Source organism: Oryctolagus cuniculus, chromosome 6 (genome assembly GCF_051225735.1).
Source record: "Oryctolagus cuniculus isolate XC-2025 breed Fujian yellow rabbit chromosome 6, ASM5122573v1, whole genome shotgun sequence".
NCBI lineage: Eukaryota > Metazoa > Chordata > Mammalia > Lagomorpha > Leporidae > Oryctolagus > Oryctolagus cuniculus.
The window spans coordinates 22,224,970-22,243,450 of record NC_142872.1 but is presented as its reverse complement, the minus strand read 5'-3'; the positions used below and the strand labels follow the sequence as shown (position 1 = coordinate 22,243,450).

Sequence of the window (18,481 nt, the reverse complement as noted above, 5' to 3'; positions counted from 1 at the left end):
CCAAACAAACAGAAATCACAGGCCTTGGACACAACTCAAGGAACGTTCCTAACCCCTGTGCAATGTTCTATAGAATTTATGCACAGAATAAATTATCCAGAGACCCCCAAGATGGGAAAGACCCTCAATACATCACTTGAGTCTTCCTCCCTTCCTTCAGGCAGGAATAGCATGGCCGATAACACACAGAAAGACAAGCAAGGGGCACCAGAGTAGGCCCTCAGTTTCCAGGTGAGGAGGAGACAGAACCCCAGCCTCTTGGGCCCTGGAGGAAGGCCTAGTGATAAGGACAGGCCCCTTCCTGTCAAGGCAGAAGCTCTCTAACCAAAACAGGAACATTTTTTTATAAATATGGGGGTACAGGTCATTTCCTTCCCTCCTTCCCTCCTTTCTTCCTTCCTTCCTTCCCTCCCTCTCTCCCTTCCTTCCCTCCCTTCCTTCCTTCCTTCCCTCCTTCCAAGATTTATTTTTCCCTCCCTTCCTTCCTTCTTCCCTCCTTCCAAGATTTATTTATTTATTTGAAAGGTACAGTTACAGAGAGGCAGAGGCAGAGAGAAAGAGGTAGAGACAGAGAGAGAGGTCTTCCATCACTGGTTCACTCCCCAGATGGCCTCAATGGCCGGAGCTGCGCAGATCTGAAGCCAGGAGCCAGGAGCTTCTTCTAGGTCTCCCACTCAGATGCAGGGGCCCAAGCACTTGGGCCATTTTCCACTGCTTTCCCAGGCCATAGCAGAGAGCTGGATCAGAAGTAGAGTAGCCGAGACTCGAACCAGCACCCATATGGGATGCCGGCATGGCAGGCAACAGCTTTACCCACTATGCCACAGCGCTGGCCCCAGTGAACATTTTAATATAATCTGCAAGTGCGTTTTTTTCACTTCGAGAGCAGATCTGATTTCCCTGCAGAGCTGGTTGGCTCCAAAGGGAGGTAGCCCTCGTGTCCTCCCCTTGGAGCTCTAGCTTAGGCAGGGTCCAGGGTTGCAGACGACAGAACTGAGGTTAATTCAGCCAGAAAAGGGATGATACAGAGGGATCCTGGAGAGCTGCAAAGGCCTCCTGGGGAGTGCCGCAGATTTGGAGCCAGGCAGCCAGGTACAGCACCTACCTTGGAGCTAGCTGGGCAAACAACAAAATGCTGCTTTCCCACGGCAGCTTGCAAGGAAGGCCTGTCCAGCCCCCAGTGTTCCCACTCTTCTCCCTGGCACACACCTGTCCCTTGCTGTGCCTCACACAATCCCATCTGATACCAACGGGCTCTCTCTTCCCTCTGCTGCAACCTGACATTCACACCGCTCGTGCCCTGACCTCGTCAGGTTTCTGCACAAACGTTCCTCCTCAGAGTTTCTGGACTGCCCTGCCAACGCATCCCTGCTCCCTCTCTTCCTCTCCCCTGCTTTTCTGCCCCTCGACTGGAATGCATGCAAGCTCTGTGAGCAAGGTCTCGGGTTGAGCTGTTCCTTGCTGTGAGCCCAGGGTCCAGAGCTGAACATGGAATATTTGAAACACTGAATTATTTCCTGAACACTCTATGAAGGAAAGACAAATGAATGAATTGAAAACTTTGAAACAATCAAACCCTCACATTCTGTGCTGGAGGATGAGGGCAGCAGCAGGAAGCCGCCTGTGCTGTCCCCTTGCCCGCGTCCCCATCAACCCTGCAGCTCCCGGGCTCCCAAGAGTCTGTGCATCTCTCTCTCTCTTTTTTTTTTAAAGATTTATTTATTTATTTGAAAGTCAGAGTTACACAGAGAGAAGAGAGGCAGAGAGAGAGAGAGAAAGGTCTTCCATCTGATGGTTCACTCCCCAGATGGCCACAATGGCTGGAGCTCCACCGATCCAAAGGCAGGAGCCAGGAACTTCTGGGTCTCCCATGTGGGTGCAGGAGCCCAAGGATTTGGGCCATCTTCCACTGCCTTCCCAGGCCATAGCAGAGAGCTGGATTGGAAATGGAGCAGCCAGGACTAGAACCGGTGCCCATATGGGATGCTGGCGCTTCAGGCCAGGACGTTAACCCCCTGTGCCACAGCTCCGGCCCCCTGTGCATCTCTTGAAACTGGTCTGCGCTGTTGCTCTGCAGACCATGGAGGGCTGGCCTGATTCCAGCCCCTGCTTTCCTAGGGCCTCAAGACTGGGAAACGAGTTACCCAAGGGCCCTTCCCCCCACACTCGGTTCAGCCCAGGAAGTGTGGCTGCTGAGCAGGGGCAGCCATGTACAGACTCTCAAGGTCATACAAGGTCAGGGCTGGGAAGGCCCCTGGTCCCCTGCAGGTCAATTTGTACCCACAGATAATGCAGGCCAGGGCAGGGTTGGAGTACACACGGATGCTGGATTCTGACAGGTACAACCCCTACCAGCTGCGTATGCAGAGAGAACTGTTGGAGAAGACACTATTCGAAATATAAAGCTTTGGGGCTGGTGCTGTGGTGTAGTAGGTTATGCCTCCATCTGCAGTGCTGCATCGTTATGGGTGCTGGTTTGTGTTCCGGTTGCTCTACCTTCAATCCAGCTTTCTGTTGATGGCCTGGGAAAGCAGTGAAAGATGGCCCTAGTGCTTGGGTCCTTGCACCCACGTGGTAGACCAGACCTGGAAGAAGCTCTTGGCTCCTGGCTTCAGACTGGCCCACTGCAGCATTTTAGGGAGTGAACCATCAGATTGAAAATTCTCTCTCTGCCTTTACCTCTCTCTGTCTGTCTGTAACTCTGCCTCTCAAATAGATAAAACTATTTTTTTTTAATACAGCTTTCCCCAGCAGTAAAGTGGAAACAAAAGTTCCTTCTTTGATTGGTTTATTTATTTATTTGAAAGTCAGAGTGACAGCAATGGGGAGACAAAGATCTTTTACTTGCTGGGTCACTCCCCAAATGGCCACAACAGCCAGGGCTCAACAAGGAGCCTGTAACTCTGTCTGGGTCTTACACAAGAGTGGTAGAGACCCAAGTACTTGGGCCATCATTTGCTGCCTTCCCAGGTATATCAGCAGGGAGCTAGATCAGAAATGGAAGTGTGAGGGGGCTGGCACTGTGGCATAGTGGGTAAAGTCACCGCCTGCAGTGCCAGCATCCCATATGGGAATCAGTTTGAGTCCCGGCAGCTCAACTTCTGATCCAGTTCTCTGCTATGGCCTGGGAAAGCAGTGGAAGATGGCCCAAGTCCCTGAGCCCCTGCACCTCTGTGGGAGACCTGGAAGAAGCTCCTGGCTCTTGGCTTCGGATCGGCGTAGCTCCAGCCGTTGCAGACAACTGTGGAGTAAACCAGTGGATGAAGACTTCTCTCTCTCTCTCTGCCTCAGCCTTTCTGTAACTCTGCCTTCCAAATAAAATAAGTCTTTAAAACAAAACAAAACAAAAAACGAAATGGAAATGTGAGGACTGAGCCGGCACCCTGCTGTGGGAGGGAGGGTGTCCTAGGTAGGGCTTAACCACTGTGCCACACCACCTGCTCTAGAAACTCCTGCTTTAAACAGCAAACTGGCCGGTGCTGCGGCTCACTAGGCTAATCCTCCGCCTTGCGGCGCCGGCACACCGGGTTCTAGTCCCGGTTGTCCCTCTTCCAGGCCAGCTCTCTGCTGTGGCCAGAGAGTGCAGTGGAGGATGGCCCAAGTGCTTGGGCCCTGCACCCCATGGGAGACCAGAAGTACCTGGCTCCTGCCATGGGATCAGCGCGGTATGCCGGCCTCAGCGCGCCGGCCACGGTGGCCATTGGAGGGTGAACCAATGGCAAAGGAAGACCTTTTTCTCTGTCTCTCTCTCTCACCGTCCACTCTGCCTGTCAAAAAATAAAAAATAAAAAATAAAAAAAAAACAGCAAACCGTTCCAGTGTTCAAAAGTCTACTTAAAAAAAAAAATGATTTATTTACTTGAAAGTGGGAGAGAGAGCGAGAGAGAGAGTGCGAGAGAGAGAGTGCGAGAGAGAGCGAGAGAGAGAGCTTCCATCCATGAATTCAGTCCCCCAAATGGCCACAACAGCCAGGACTTGGCCAGGCCGAAGCCAGGAGCTTCATCTGGGTCTCTGACATGGGTAGCAGGGGCCTAAGCACTTGGATCATTTTTGCTGCTTTCCAGGTGCATTAGCAGGGAGATGGATGGGAAGTGGCGCTCACACACAATGCCAGTGTCACAGGCAGCAGCCTCACCTGCTATGCCACAACACTGGCCCCCTGATTCCAATTCTTTGTGGTATCAAATTCAAACTTCTTGGCTTGAAAGTTAAGCTCCCACCAACCCCAGTACCCGGCCAACCCACCTGCCCAGCACAGTCCCTCCAGACACCTTGCAAACCACTCCTGTTCCTTCTCATACTGTGTGCCTGGAACCACCTTCTGCTTTTTTTTTTTTTTTTTTTTTTTGCTCCCATCTGACGTACAAGAGCCCCGGGGGCAGTCTTGCCTGACTGAGACTCTCCTGGGCACTCGTGTAGGAACAGGCAGGGACAGTTCTGACTCGCCAGCCAGAACAGAGAATCCTCAGGGAAACTGTCTCCCTCTTCTTCCCCTCTCAGGCACAAAAAAAAAAACACCCATGGGGGAAGGCATTTGGTACAGATTAAGACATGGCTTGGGACATGCACATCTCATATCCGAGTGCCTACGCTGGAGTCCTCTGCTCCCAGTGCTAGCTCCCTGATAAGTAAAGCACACTCTAGGAAGCAGCACATGATGGCTCGGGTAATTGGGTCCCTGCCACCCACGTGGAAGACTCAGGCTGAATTTGGGCTCCTGGCTTTGGCCTGGCCAAACTCCAGGCACTTGAGGAATGAGTGAGCAGATGGGATCTTTCTTTCTCTGTCTCTGCTTTTCAAATAAATAAGCAAAATTTAAGAAATGATTTACATTCCTGCTAGCTCGTTTGAAGTTAAAAGTTAGAATTTGGTTAAAATATGGGATCAATATTGTGGTACAGCAGGTTAGGCCACTTCTTGCACACTAGCATCCCATGCTGGAGCATTGGTTAAGTCCTGACTGCTCCACTTCGGATCCAGCTTCTTGTTAATCCACTTGGAAGACAGCTTCTTGCTAATGTGCCTGGGAAACCAGCACAAGATGGCCCAGAAGATGGTCTGCCACCCATGTGGAAGACCAGGATGGAGTTCCTGGCTCCTGGTTTCAGTCTGACTGAGATCTGGCTGTTATGGCCATTTGAGGAGTGAACCAGTGATTGGAAGACCTCTCTGTTTCTCTGTCTGTCTCTCTGTGTGTAGCTCTGCCTTTCAAATAAATACTTCGGTAAGAAAAAGGATTTGTAAAATGCCCCTAAATATTCTATGTATTTCCCAAACACAGGAAACGAAAGGCACAGAAATTACCCCGGAGACACACTGAAGTCTCTCCCATTTCTGTAGGATTGGTCTGTGTGGAGAACACAAAGTCAGCTCTATCTCCACCCAGACTTGACAAGCAGTGGAACTCCCTGAAAACAGTGAGCAGAGGAAAAAAAAAAAAAAAAAAGCATAAGATTTAGTCTCACTTAAATATTTCAGGAAGGAAAACACAGTTGAACTGAAAACTGTTAACTGGTTTCAAAAAAAAAAAGCCCGGAAATGTTTTTGAACTGTGTCTTCTATCAAAGTCCCTTGGGGGCTGATGGTCCTTCAACGCACTCCTCAAAGCACCTGTTTTACTAAAAGCCAGCAGCCCAACTTTGTGAGGCAAGAAGAGGGTGAAACTGGACACGGAAGTACACAGCTATGAATCACATCAGCCGGCTGGCCAGTAGCGCCACCCAGCATCACAGCCCAGGCCTGGCAGTGGTGTGGGCAGCCCTCGGGGAGGACGAACCAACAGCAGATGGCATCCTGCTGCCCCCAGCTTCTCCACCTGCCTCCTTCCTCTTTGTGGCCCATCTCTGCTCTATGCCTCCCACATGCTAAACACCCAGGATAAACCCCTTGCACAACTCTCCACACCTAACCTAATCCCACATTCTCTCAAGGGACACCTCCAGACCAGCACTTTTATTTCATGCTTACGTGGGTTTTTTGTGTTTGTTTTAAAACGAAAGTATTTAAAAGACAGAATTTGGCAGGGGGTGTGTCATCTGCTGGTTAAGATAATCTGTGGGGCTGACACTGTGGCGTAGTAGGTAAAGCCACCACCTGCAGTGCCGGCATCCCATATGGGCGCTGGTTTGAGTCTTGGCTGCTCCACTTCCAATCCAGCTCTCTGTTATGGCCTGAGAAAGCAGTGGAACATGGCCTAAGTCCTTGGGCCCTTGCACCTGTGTGGGAGACCTAGAAGAAGCTCCTGGCTCCTGGCTTCAGATTGGCGCAGCTCTGGCCACTGCGGCCACCTAGGAAGTGAACCAGAGAATGGAAGACCTCTCTCTCTCTCTTTCTCTCTCTCTCTCTCTCTCTGTCTGCTTCAATATCTCTATAACTGAAAAACAATTCAAGAGGTGTAAAAGAAGGGAATTAGATTTTAAATGAAATACACACATTTGAAATATTTTAAAGATTAGTAATTTTAGGGGAAAAAAAAGCACCTAAAGGCAAGCTTGACTTATATAATCTACCCTCTTCCAACCACAGTAAACTTCCACAGAGCCCTGGAGTTTGGTGAGATCAGGACCCAACATGCAGCTCCGTGATTCCACACAGTGAGCCCAAAACACAAACATCACAGGGCCAAGCCAGCACAGGCCCGAGTGAAAAGGACAAGGGGTCATCAACTTCCCTGCAAAGGACGCCTCAGGACGCGATGCAGAGATGTCACAGAATCCTTGCTGGGCGGGCCTTACAGGAGCTGCAGTTAAGGGAAGGGTGACGCCAAGCCCGGCAGGTCAGAAACTCAGGGAAGGTCATTGCTGAGACCCTCTGCAGACGCCAAGGGAGATCTGTGGGAATAACTGGATGAACCCAGGGTCCCTGCAGAGAATGCCTCGCCGCACACATGCTCAACATTTGGGATGTGTACCCCACCCCCTGCCTGGATGGTAAAGGGGGCCCAAGGCGTGGAGGAGAAGAGACACCACACCGTGCAGCAATGCCCCTTGCCCACATTCTCTCTGCAGCATTCTAGGGATGATTCTGGTTTTACTGCTATCATTGTTTGGTTTTGTAAAAATCAACAAATTACTCAGAATTGAATACATGTGCTTTATAATAATTCCCATACTAAACAACAAATGAAGAGAAAAATCCCTGCTGAGCTGCACACTCACCCACAGCTGGTGGCTGGCATTCACGTCTCCAGGAGAAGGGAGTCCATTTTCTCATTTCTCTGCTGTCCGGCCTCAGCGCGGCCTCCCTTGCAAGGAGGTCCAGGGCGTGCTGCCATCTACAGGCAAAACAAGAAAAATCATAAGCAGTGGCTCAAATAACCCACTAAGCCCAGCATGGCCCACAGGCAGCTGGAAGACCTGGCGCCCCTCCTGGTTTAGGAGCCAGTAGCACTCACCCACGGCCAATGCCTGCAGTCACCAATAGCCTGTGTCTGAGGTCCTGCCACAGGCCTCACGGTCACCAAAAACTCTAAACAATCAAGGATTCAAATGTTTCCTGGCAACAGCAAACTCTCCCATGGGGCTGTTGCCAACAGATATCGTTCTAGGTGACTTGCTGTTATTAATTATTTAATCCTCACCACAGCAGGTGACTGCTTTGTAAGGTCTCCGCCAAATCATCTGATTGTTGCATGAAGATGAATCAAAAAAACGAAGAATCGATAACACTGGATTTCAGAGGAACCAAACATGAAAACTCTGAGATTCTGAGATCCCGCAGATCATTCACTCTCAAATATTTCCCCAGTGCCTGTGTGGGCCAGATGCTGCCCACAACACTGCAAACCCAAGACAAAGTCCTCACCCTCGGAGAGCTTACATTCCAGTGGAAAAGGTGATCAGTGCAGTGCAGGAGAAATCGCAGGAGCAGGGCCATACAGTGGGATAACAGTCACTCACTTATTCACTTGGTTCCCTTGGTACTTACTAACCCTGTCATTTCTTGTTTCCAACTGCATACCAAGTACAGCAAGCCAGGGACACAGCTGTGGGCAGGAAAGAGACCTGGTGTCTGTCAATACGGATGCTAACTCACAGAAGTATAAGAAGAGAACATTTCATGTTAATCAAATAACCACCTCAAAGATAGAAGGATGTGGAACTGTGTTTAAGTGTGACAGCAGACCAGCACAGTTTTCCTGAGAGCATTCCAGGGGAGCTGACCTTGGCTGAGGCCCGGGATGGAGTGGGTGGAGAAGCCACGCCCCTCATAAAAAGCCATCGTGCACGCAAGCTGCCTGATGGGCAGCAAGCGGACAGCAGGTGGCCTGCAGCTGGCGAAGGGATGTGGGCAGCCCTCGCCTGGCCCCCCCAGCCACAAAGCAAGTGTGGGCCTCATCCTCTGCAGGCTGCAGCAACACACGGGCGGTAGCAGAGAACCAATGTGGTTGGGTGTGTGTTTTTATAAGATTAAGCTTTGCGCCAGGCTAACTTACAGCCCCACCAAAAATGTCAAAATCTGGATCCCTGGAGGCTGTGTCCCTTGTAGGGCAAGAGGGACACTGCAGGCATGATTAGATTACAGGTCTGGAGATGAGGAGGTTATCCGGGGGGACAATGTCATCACAGGTGTTCTTATAAGGAGCTGGGGGACTCTGGACCCCAGCAGCATCAGAGTGACGTGACATGAAAAAGATCTGCCAACCCTGAAGGTCGAGGAAGGGGCCAGGAGCTAAGGAATGCAGGTGGTGTTTAGAAGATGGAACAGGCCAACAAAATGATTTTTACCTAGGGCCCCAGAAGGAATGCAGAAGTGCAAAACCCTTGATAGTGGGACTTCTGACCTCGACAGCCGTAAAACACTAAGTCTGCACGGTTGTAAAACACTAACCCGCAGTCACTTCTCATAGCAGTGGTAGGAGGTTAGAGCACACTGAATTTGGTGAAAACACAGACAGGAAGTCAGAGGAGGAGCAGGCGGGGACCAGGCAAGAGATGTGTGAACTTGCAGCACAACCACGGAGAGGGAGGCGGGTGGTGGAATTGAAGGACCCCAGGAAGGGAAGAATTGGTCAAAGGTATCACAGGAATTCCACAGAGGGCCTCCTTCAGGCTCAGGACTTGAACTGCTCCCCCAGCACCCATTACAAGAGCAGGAAGCTCACAACAGGCTGTAGACCACTCCCAGAAACACACACCATTGACTCCGCACGGCCCTGCCAGCCTCGTTCCCACCAAAGAGTGCAGGAGTCTCCAGGAAGAAGCTCTAAGAAGCAACACCCAGGGAACTCTTACTAGGCAAAAGGTAGCAAGTATTTCTGCCAAGATTCAGCCTTGCAGTAAACTCTTTAATATCACCCCCCTCCACCCCAAACACGGATCTTGTAATTCTGGAAGGAGGTATCCAAATTTAAACGCACATATCTCCAAACCCAGGTGATGCAGTATCATGATTATATCCAACATTTAGAAATTTCACAGTCAGAAAAACAATGCACAAAGTAAAGAAAGAATAAACAAGTTACTAGGAGACTTTCTCTCCACATTTATTCCTCTCTTATTTAATGAGCCAGATCTACTTAGAAAGTGGACTTCTGGGGCCAGCGCTGTGGTGTAGCAGATAAAGCTGCCACCTGCAGTGCCAACATCCCATAAGGGCGCCAGTTCAAGTCCTGGCTGCTCCACTTCTGATCCAGCTCTCTGCTATGGCCTGAGAAAGCAGTAGAAGATGGCCCAAGTCTTGGGCCCCTGCACCCATGTGGGAGATCCGGAAGAAGCTCCTGGCTTCAGATTGGCTCAGCTCCGGCTGTAGCAACCATTTGGGGAGTGAACCCGTGGATGGAAGACCTCTCTCTCTCTCTTTCTCTCTGCCTCTGCCTCTCTGTAACTCTGCCTTTCAAATAAATAAATAAATAAATAACTGAAAAAAAGTAGACTTCTAAGTTGGTCCTGCTATTGGGACTGTTGATAAGAAAAAGCAATAAAAGTGATTTAAGGAAATTTTAGAAATATTCTCCTTATTCTATAAAGACACCCACCAATACCAACTGCTGTGGAATACTCTTAAGTATTGGGGATGCTGTCCCCATAGCTTTGCACTAGGCCACAAGGACCTAACTGGATTTTTTTTTTTTTTTTTTGACAGATAGAGTTAGACGGTGATAGAAAGAGACAGAGAGAAAGGTCTTCCTTCAGTTGGTTCACCCCCCCCAAATAGCCGCTACGGCCGGCAGTGCGCTGATCCGAAGCCAGGAGCCAGGTGCTTCCTCCTGGTCTCCCATGCAGGTGCAGGGCCCAAGCACTTGGGCCATCCTCCACTGCCCTCCCGGGCCACAGCAGAGAGCTGGACTGGAAGAGGAGCAACCAGGACTAGAACCGGCACCCATATAGGATGCTAGCACTGCAGATGGAGGATAAACCAAGTGAGCCACAGTGCTGGCCCCAAACTGGATTCTTTTTTTCAAAACATTTATTTATTTAATTATTTGAAATACCAAGTTACAGAGAGACAGTGTGACCTTGAGAGACAGAGAGATCTTCCATCTCCTGGTTTACTCCCAAATGGCTGAAATGGCCAGGACTGGACCAGACGGAAGCCAGGAGCCTAGAACTCTACCCAGGGTCTCCAACATGGGTAGCAGGGGCCCAAGGACTTGGGTTATCATCCACTGCTTTCTCAAGAGCATTAGCATGCAGCTGGATCAAAAGTGGAGCAGTCAGGACATGAACCAGCACCCACATGGGATGCTGGCATCACAGGCAGCAGCTTACCCCACTATGCCACAATGTCAGCCCTATAACTGAATTCTAAGAGCATAAAAGGACTTAAGAATGCCTGTGGAGAGCAAAATATCAGGCAGCCCTGTTAGGATAGGAACAAGTTAATTTAAAAATAGATGTATTGGGGTTGGTGTTGTGGCGCAGTGGGTTACAGCCCTGGCCTGAAGCGCCGGTATCCCATATTGGCGCCAGTTCTAGTCCCGGCTGCTCCTCTTCTGATCCAGCTCTCTGCTATGGCCTGGGAGCAGTAGAAGACGGCCCAAGTCCTTGGGCCCCTGAACCCGCGTGGGAGACCCAGAAGAAGCTCCTGGCTCCTGGCTTCAGATTGGCGCAGTTCTAGCCATTGTGGCCACAGGGGAGTGAACCATCGGATGGAAGACCTCTCTCTCTGTCTCTACCTCTCTCTGTAACTCTGCCTTTCAAATAAATAAAATAAATCTTTTTTTTATAAAATATATGTATGTACATGTTTGGGTTTTCTGGGTGATATATTCCTATTATTGGAAAACACAAAACCTCTTGTAGCGCTAACCATCCAGACATAACCCACTGGTAAATATCTTCTTCCAGTCTTTCTTCTCCTATGTACACACACACACACACACACTTTAACAAAATGTGGACTTTTCTTTTATAGACAGTTGCATTTTAACTAACAGTATATCATTTTCCCATGAAAGTAAATGTATATTTAGAAGTATCCCATTATATGAAGGCATCAAAACTATCCAATCAACCCCTAACTACAGGTAACCGAGTAGTGTCTAAGTAGTGTCTGAAAACAGAAATCACACTGGGAGAAATATGTCCATTTATAAATATATACCTGGATATAAATCTATATCTAATAGCTCTTTTTATTTCTTTAGGGTCATGTTTCCAACACCAGGTATCACCATTGCCATTTTGCCATAATTGAATATCCTCCATATTACACTTAATATTTTACTTTAAATCAACTCATTTCTGCCTCTAAACAAATGCATTTTAAAAGGAAGCCTTATTTACTATTAAAAATGGAGAACCAGCTTCATATGCCAATAAAAGGTGGGAAATCATAAAAATAAATACGTTATTGCAATTGAAACAAAATTCTAGGATTAAAATGTAGGTAAGAAACTGCCAGCCCTTTGTTGAGTCTCTTCTATCACATGGAAGCTTAGGCAGGCTTACAGAGGTGTTACAGACATACTGCCACCAAGCTGAGGTTTTTTTTCTCCTTCCCTTGATCAGAAGATTGAAAAGGACTTTTACTTTACTTTTAAAGGTAAGGACATGTACTTAGTTTGTTTCGTTTATTATTATTTATTTTTAAAAAGATTTATTTATTTATGTGAGAGGTAGAGTTACAGACAGAGAGAAGAAAAGAGAGAGAGAAAGGTCTTCCATCTGCTGATTCACTCCCCAGATAGCTGCAATGGCTGGAGCTGGGCCGATCCGAAGCCGGGAGCCAGGAGCTTCTTCCAGGTCTCTCACACGGGCACAGGGCCCTAACACTTGGATCCTCTTTTAGTGCTTTCCCAGGTCATAGCAGAGCTGGATTGGAATGGGAGCAGCTGGGACGCGAACTGGCACCCATGTGGGCTGCCAGGCTGCAGGTGGTGGCTTTGCTGGCCCCATTTGGAAAGGAATTGAGCAGGGGAAAGGTTTCCCGTGGTGTCAGTGTTAGATGACTCAGCAAATATGGCCCATCTAGAATAACCTCACGTGGGAAATATGCCTTGAGATATATTTCTGGAAAGAGAATCAGGACAAATGGAAAGGGTAATTTAAAAAGCTTTTGATAGGGACCAGCATTGTAGCATAGTGGTTAAGCCATCCCCCATGACACTGGCATCCCACATGGGTGTCGGTTCATGTCCTGGCTCCTTTGCTTCTGATCTAGTTCCCTGCTAATGTCCTTGGAAGGAAGCAGAGGATGGCCCTGTACCCATACAGTAGACCCAGAGGAAGCTCTTGGCTTTTATCTTCAGCCTGGTGTAGCCCTGAGTGTTGTGGCCACTTGGGGAGTGAACCAGTAGATGGAAGATCGAGATCTCTCTCTCTCTTTCTCTTTCTCTCCTTCTCCCTCTCTCTCTCTTCCCCCCACCCCAACTCTGACTTTCAAATAAATAAATATTTTTCTTTTTTTTTAAAAAAAGCTTTTGATAATCAAAGCCCAGGCACTATCCAAGACCTTTTACCATATTTTATTATGAGAGTATCCATTGTACTTCATTCTCATAAATACTAAGTATCCTAAACAAAAATGTTAAAATAACTACACCTTCTGAGCTTATTAGTGTAAAATATTCAGTAGCTGAATTTTCAAAGATGGTTTCCATACTTTGTCCAGTCCCTGAGTTACGGCAGGGCTATTACATGAACTTCAGTTAGTGGTGAGTTTACACAAACTGATATTGCACTTGGTTTAACCAAGCTAAAGTAAACTCAGTAAAACATGAGGAAGTGACTTTAGCATTTGCAAACAGTAGAATGTCTTTGTGCCAGCAAAGGTCAAATGAGGATCAGAATAGCATGGATTCTTATCTTGAAAAACAAGAGAGGTGGAGAAACATTATTCACAAGATCCAAGTCACTATAAATTTTCAGTTAAGTCACTGAAAACTATAAAAGCAGCATGTTTGATTTCTCCTGGAGAAACAGAATCACACAAATAGGTTACAGATTAATGTAATTGTTGAGATTTCAAAAACAGAAACAAAAAAGCGTATACTGAAGCCTGAACAACTGGAAGCTTCCAGACTGTTCCAATAATTCCTGGGCAGATACCTAGGTGGGTAGTGCCTGTGGGGCAAAGAGAGCTGAAAACATGCTGAACAGATTCTTAGGTTTGGAAGCAGGTTGTAGATTCTGATTAATTTTTGTCATCGGTAGGAAAATAGGTTTTTCTATGCTTAAAAACTGAATGGCCAATGGCCCCGTGTGAGATACACAGCTTCCCAGTCACTAAATAAAATAAGGAAAGAAAAAGGACAAAGATGCTTTGATGAATCCAGAAAGACTCATAAAGGAGAGAAAAAAAAAAAGAATTCATGATAAATTTGTAGCAGAACAAATGATACAAATAAGTAGAAATAAGGCCAGACTTACCACCCATCAAATAAGACTGAACTTACTTCTGCCATTAAAAGACCAAGAGTTTCAATCCAAACATCAATGAACAGAAAATGAATATATCAGAGTACCCCATTTTAATGGATGTGTGTATTATGTGCTTGAGACCACAGAAAAAGGCCTATGACTTGCATGGTGTACAAAGTGGTAGAAAAATGTCTGTACTAGCACAGTAAAATGCCCAAAAAACACACAAACACAGTAACTGTCATTACCTATAGCAAGTGGTTTATAGGAGGCAGGGATGGACTTTCCTGTGTGACTTTGGGAACGTCTGTTTGAATCTATTACAATTTCACTTAACCAAAGAAACATGAAGATATGAGAAAATAAATGGAAGGGCAGAATCAACAAAAAAGAAGATACTGAAAACAAAAAATAGAGGCAAAAAAAAAAAAAAAAAAGCAGCTAACAAATTCCAAAGTACTTATTTGAAAATTGACAAAGTTCTAGGAAGACTGATGGTGAATAACTGATGTAAGATTTGGAGGGGAAAAAAGATGAAAAATGAAGATATATCAAGTACAACAGACTTTAAAAACTTATAAAAGAATAACATAAATAACTACACAGAGGCCAGGCTGTGGCATAGCGGGTAAAGCCGCTGCCTGCAGTGCCAGCATCCCATGTGGGCGCTGGTTCAACTCCTGTTTACTCCACTTCTGATCTAGCTCTCTGCTATGGCATGGGAAAGCAGGAGAAGATGGCCCAAGTCCTTGGGCCGCTGCATCTGAGTGGGAGACCCATAAGAAGCTCCTGGCTCCTGGCTTTGGATCAGCCCAGCTCTGGCTGTTGTAGCCATCTAGGGAGTGAACCAGAGAATGGAAGACCTCTCTGTAACTCTGCCTTTAAAATACATATACACATATGTAAATACATAAATAAATACATAAGTTAAAGAATCTCATTTAAAAAAATAACTATATAATACTAACTTTGAAAATATAAGTGAAATAAATTTCTAGAAAACAAAAATTGCTAAAACCGGCACACAAACAACAAAAGGAAAAGTGAGTAGCCATTTAAGAAGTTTAAATAAAGTCTCAGGCCCAGAAGGTTATGTAAGTGTATTCTGCCAACTGCTACACTTGATCTTACTCAAAAGGCCCAGAAACGATTCTGTCGAGTTTTTTTCTGAAATATTTATTTTTATTTATTTTAAAAGCAGAGTTACAGAGAAAGAGAGAGAGAGAAAGTCTTGCATCCACTGGTTCACTCCCCAAACTGCAGCAATGGCCAGGGCTGGGCCAGCTGAAGCCAGGAGCTTCCTCTGGGTCTCCTACGTGGGTGCAGGGCCCAAGGATTTGGGCCATTGGCTGCTGCTTTCCCAGGTGCATTAGCAGGGATTGGATTGGAAGTGGAGTAACCAGGAGCTGAACCCGCATCCATATGGGATGCCAGCACTGCAGCGGCAGCTTCACTTCCTACGCCACAGCACCAGCCCCAATTCTGCCAGTGTCTAAGGAGCAAACAATCTCCATCTTAAGTGAGTTGCTTTAGTACAGGAGTGGAGACCCTTTTTTTCTGCCAAGGGCCATTTGGATATTTTCAATAGCATTCGTGGGCCAAACAAAATTATCAACTTAAAAACTAGCCTGCTACAGACCGACTGGGTTTCAAGTCCTGCCTGTGGTTGCCTTGGCAGGACCAGACCAAATGATTTCATGGACCCTATATGGCCTGTGGGGCAGACATTTCCCACCTGTGCTTTAAAAGATAGAAAATTAGGGAAAATGTTGTCCATTAGGATTACTATAATTTTGAAATTTGGAACATAGACAATGCAAATAAAGGCAAAGACGGGCCAGTTTCACTTGTAAACAAGGATACTAAATAGAACCTTATCTAATCAAATCCAAAAGTGTATTAAGAACATATCAAGATAAAGCAATCCACTACATTAACGGACAATGGGAGAGGTTATTACAGCTCACCGATCTGTTCTCAACGGAACACCGCTGGCCTTAATGTCCCAACTGCCTCACAAACAAGGTGGGACCCATGAGACTAGCACATGAAAGCTATCTCCTACAAACCCACAGCAGCACAAAGTAGCAATTTTTAATATGACAGCACGCAAGTACTCTAGAACCAGCAATGCCTTATCTATCTGTATCTCTCTATCACCTCTCTCTGGAAAAGCCTTGTACAAGCCCATATGGAAACAGCTGAAGGGTGTTTGTTGAAGCACTGTTTGTAAGAAGAAGGAATTAAGGGACCACCGGAGGTCTATCCTCTGGGAACTGGCTAAGCACATTTGTGATGTATAATTCTGATAGAAAACTATGCAACAATCAGGAGTAACAAACTAGATGTAGGTAAAGTGACGTGGATTTAATCAAAGGCATACTGCGGTGGGAACAGGAAACAGAATGTGATTTAGCCCAACAGTATGTGTTTAGATGAGTAACAGCAAAAGCAAAACACAACCTATCTTTCAAAGATACATGATGAAAGGTGACTTGAGGACACACAATAAATACGCCAATTTACTGTGTGGTTGCCTAACGTTAGGGGTGGGTGTTAGAACAGAAATGAAAGTTACAGGAGAAAAATAAAAGAGCCTCTACAGTCTGGCCCAGCCCTGAGGGTTGCGGCCACTTGGGGAGTGAGCCAGTGGATAGAAGCTCCCTCTCCCTCTCTGTTCTCTCATAAATAAAGCTTAAAAAAAAAAAAAGTTCTAAATGAAACAAAGTTATAGTGTGCCTAACCTGAAGAATAGGACAAGTTAGTTGGATCTGAGATGCTACAGAAAATAAACAAAACCCCTTTACTTCCTAATTAAAAATGTAATTTTCAAAGCTGCATCATGAGCATCACCAATGAATGATGAAGCAAGCTATGGATTGAAGAAGGAGGTGGGGAAGATGAGCCTGGTCTTCAGCTGAGTCATTCTGTTCTCAGATGCAAGACATCGAGAACCTGGGGAGGTGAGAATGCAGCTTCTGCCCACACTGCCACCCTCTCACCCACACGCGGAAGGTGAGGGCGCAGTGGCAAAGAGCATCTACTGCAGGCAAAACTCAGGTGACAGGAGGCAAGAGAAGAAGAGTTCTGGACAGAAGGAAGGTAAGTTACAAAATCAGAGTCAAAATCTAGCTTTCCGGCTCATGCAAACAGCAGCATTTTTCTAAAAACACACCCTGGGATGGAGACATGCTGTAAACATCAGGACGCTGGGTCACGTGATGTCAAAGATCATTCAGGCTCTGTCACAGTAACTCAGGGTCAGAGCCATGTGGTTAGGCTGAATCCACTTTTTTTTGGGTAAAAGGGAGTTTTTGGTATCGGCATGCAAAAATTGTCACTTCATAACTGTACCTCACGTGCCCAAAGACTCGGCCTCCGCCTTCAGCACTCAGCATCCTGCCATCTGTTCTTGTTCTACAAAACCTGCCTGCAGGTAACTTGTGCACAGGTTTTCTCTTTCAAGGGATGGGGAACACGCTAAAGGCAGGGGCTGCCTCACAGTCTTGGGGTGCAGTTACAAACTGGCTGTGTCTACTTGGTCAAGTGCAAGGGCCAGGCAACGCTCATCTTTCACACTCCTAATGGATGCCATGGACAGAAACTGGTCTGGGAACAGTTCCTGAGTGCCCCGCCCAGTCCCTGACCATCTAAACCAGCCAGAGGGTTGGGGTTCCTGCAGAGAGAGGCCCATTTCACACAAGCGTGAGCTGAGAGCAGACTCCCCAACCACACCCATGATTACCAGGTGAACTGCAGGGAACATTTGGAAAGCATCCTAGGTACACCCAAGTGCACTCAGGTGCGCCCAGGTGCATCGGAGCTGGGAAACCTAGAAAGTTAAAAAGCAAACGCGGCGTAGATTACCAGCTCCTCGGTGAGCTCGGGGAGGCCTCCGCTTGGCATTTTACTCACAACTTCAAACACCCGGGAAAGTCGATACTCTACACAAATTAAACTTGTGCCCAGGCGGCCTACCTTGCCACAACGCTACTTCGACCTCAGGCTGCCAGACCCTAGGCGCGCTTGCCTGCGGCCTCCCGGGGCTCCCCGCCCGGCCCAGAGGCTCGGGCCGCGCCTGCGACCCTCCCCACCCCGCGGCAGGGATCCCGGCCCGCCCGGCCAGCTCAGCCGCGTCTGCGAGCGCCTGGCGTCCGGCCCGCCGGGTCCGCAAGGAGGAGCCCGCGAGGCGGCCGCCAAGGGGCTGCGCTTACCTCGCCCGGCGCGGGCCGCGGCCCTGGGACCCCGGTTCCGAGCCGGCCGCCGCCGCACCCCCGAGCCCTTCGGCCGGATCGCAACTGCGCCGGCTCTGGTCACGGCCGCTTTATTTTCCTCAACGACCGCGGCAGGAAAGCGAAAGCGAAAACCTCCGAGGGGCGGGGGCGGGCCTGGGGCCGCGCGGCGGGGGCGTCGGCCCCGGGTCTGCGCGCGCCCGGCCCGCGACGTCGGGGCTGGAGCCCGGCAGCCCGCGTGGGTCGCGCGCTCAGGTCTCGCGCGGGCTGCGGCTTCCCGCCTCGGCCCCTCAGTCTGTGTCCACTTGGGTCTCGGGGCTGGTGGCAGACCCGGACCTGACCGCTGTGGCCCGAGGAGGCGGGTGCTGGCCTGGCCAGCTGGGACCAGCTGAGAGGTGCCGGTTGGAGCGGACTTGACCCTGAGTGAAATGCGGACTCTTGGTTTGA

At 48.1% G+C, this 18,481-nt stretch overlaps 1 long non-coding RNA gene across 19 annotated transcripts in view; it reads right to left on the bottom strand.

Moving 5' to 3' along the window:
* LOC103347986 (uncharacterized) overlaps positions 1-18,205 on the bottom strand; it is a 117,400-nt gene extending 99,195 nt beyond the window's left edge. For 13 of the 19 annotated variants that reach the window (XR_016236081.1, XR_016236083.1, XR_016236074.1 and 10 more), the window contains exons 1-2: positions 18,017-18,205; positions 7,158-7,273 (exon numbers count right to left, since the gene is read on the bottom strand). This is a non-coding gene — a long non-coding RNA (uncharacterized LOC103347986). Of the gene's footprint in view, positions 1-7,157; positions 7,274-7,393; positions 7,477-7,930; positions 8,001-17,780; positions 17,932-18,016 lie in introns of those variants that run through there. The other 6 variants (XR_016236076.1, XR_016236082.1, XR_016236078.1 and 3 more) reach the window with 4 other exon arrangements.
* Between the last annotated feature and the right edge of the window lie 276 nt (positions 18,206-18,481).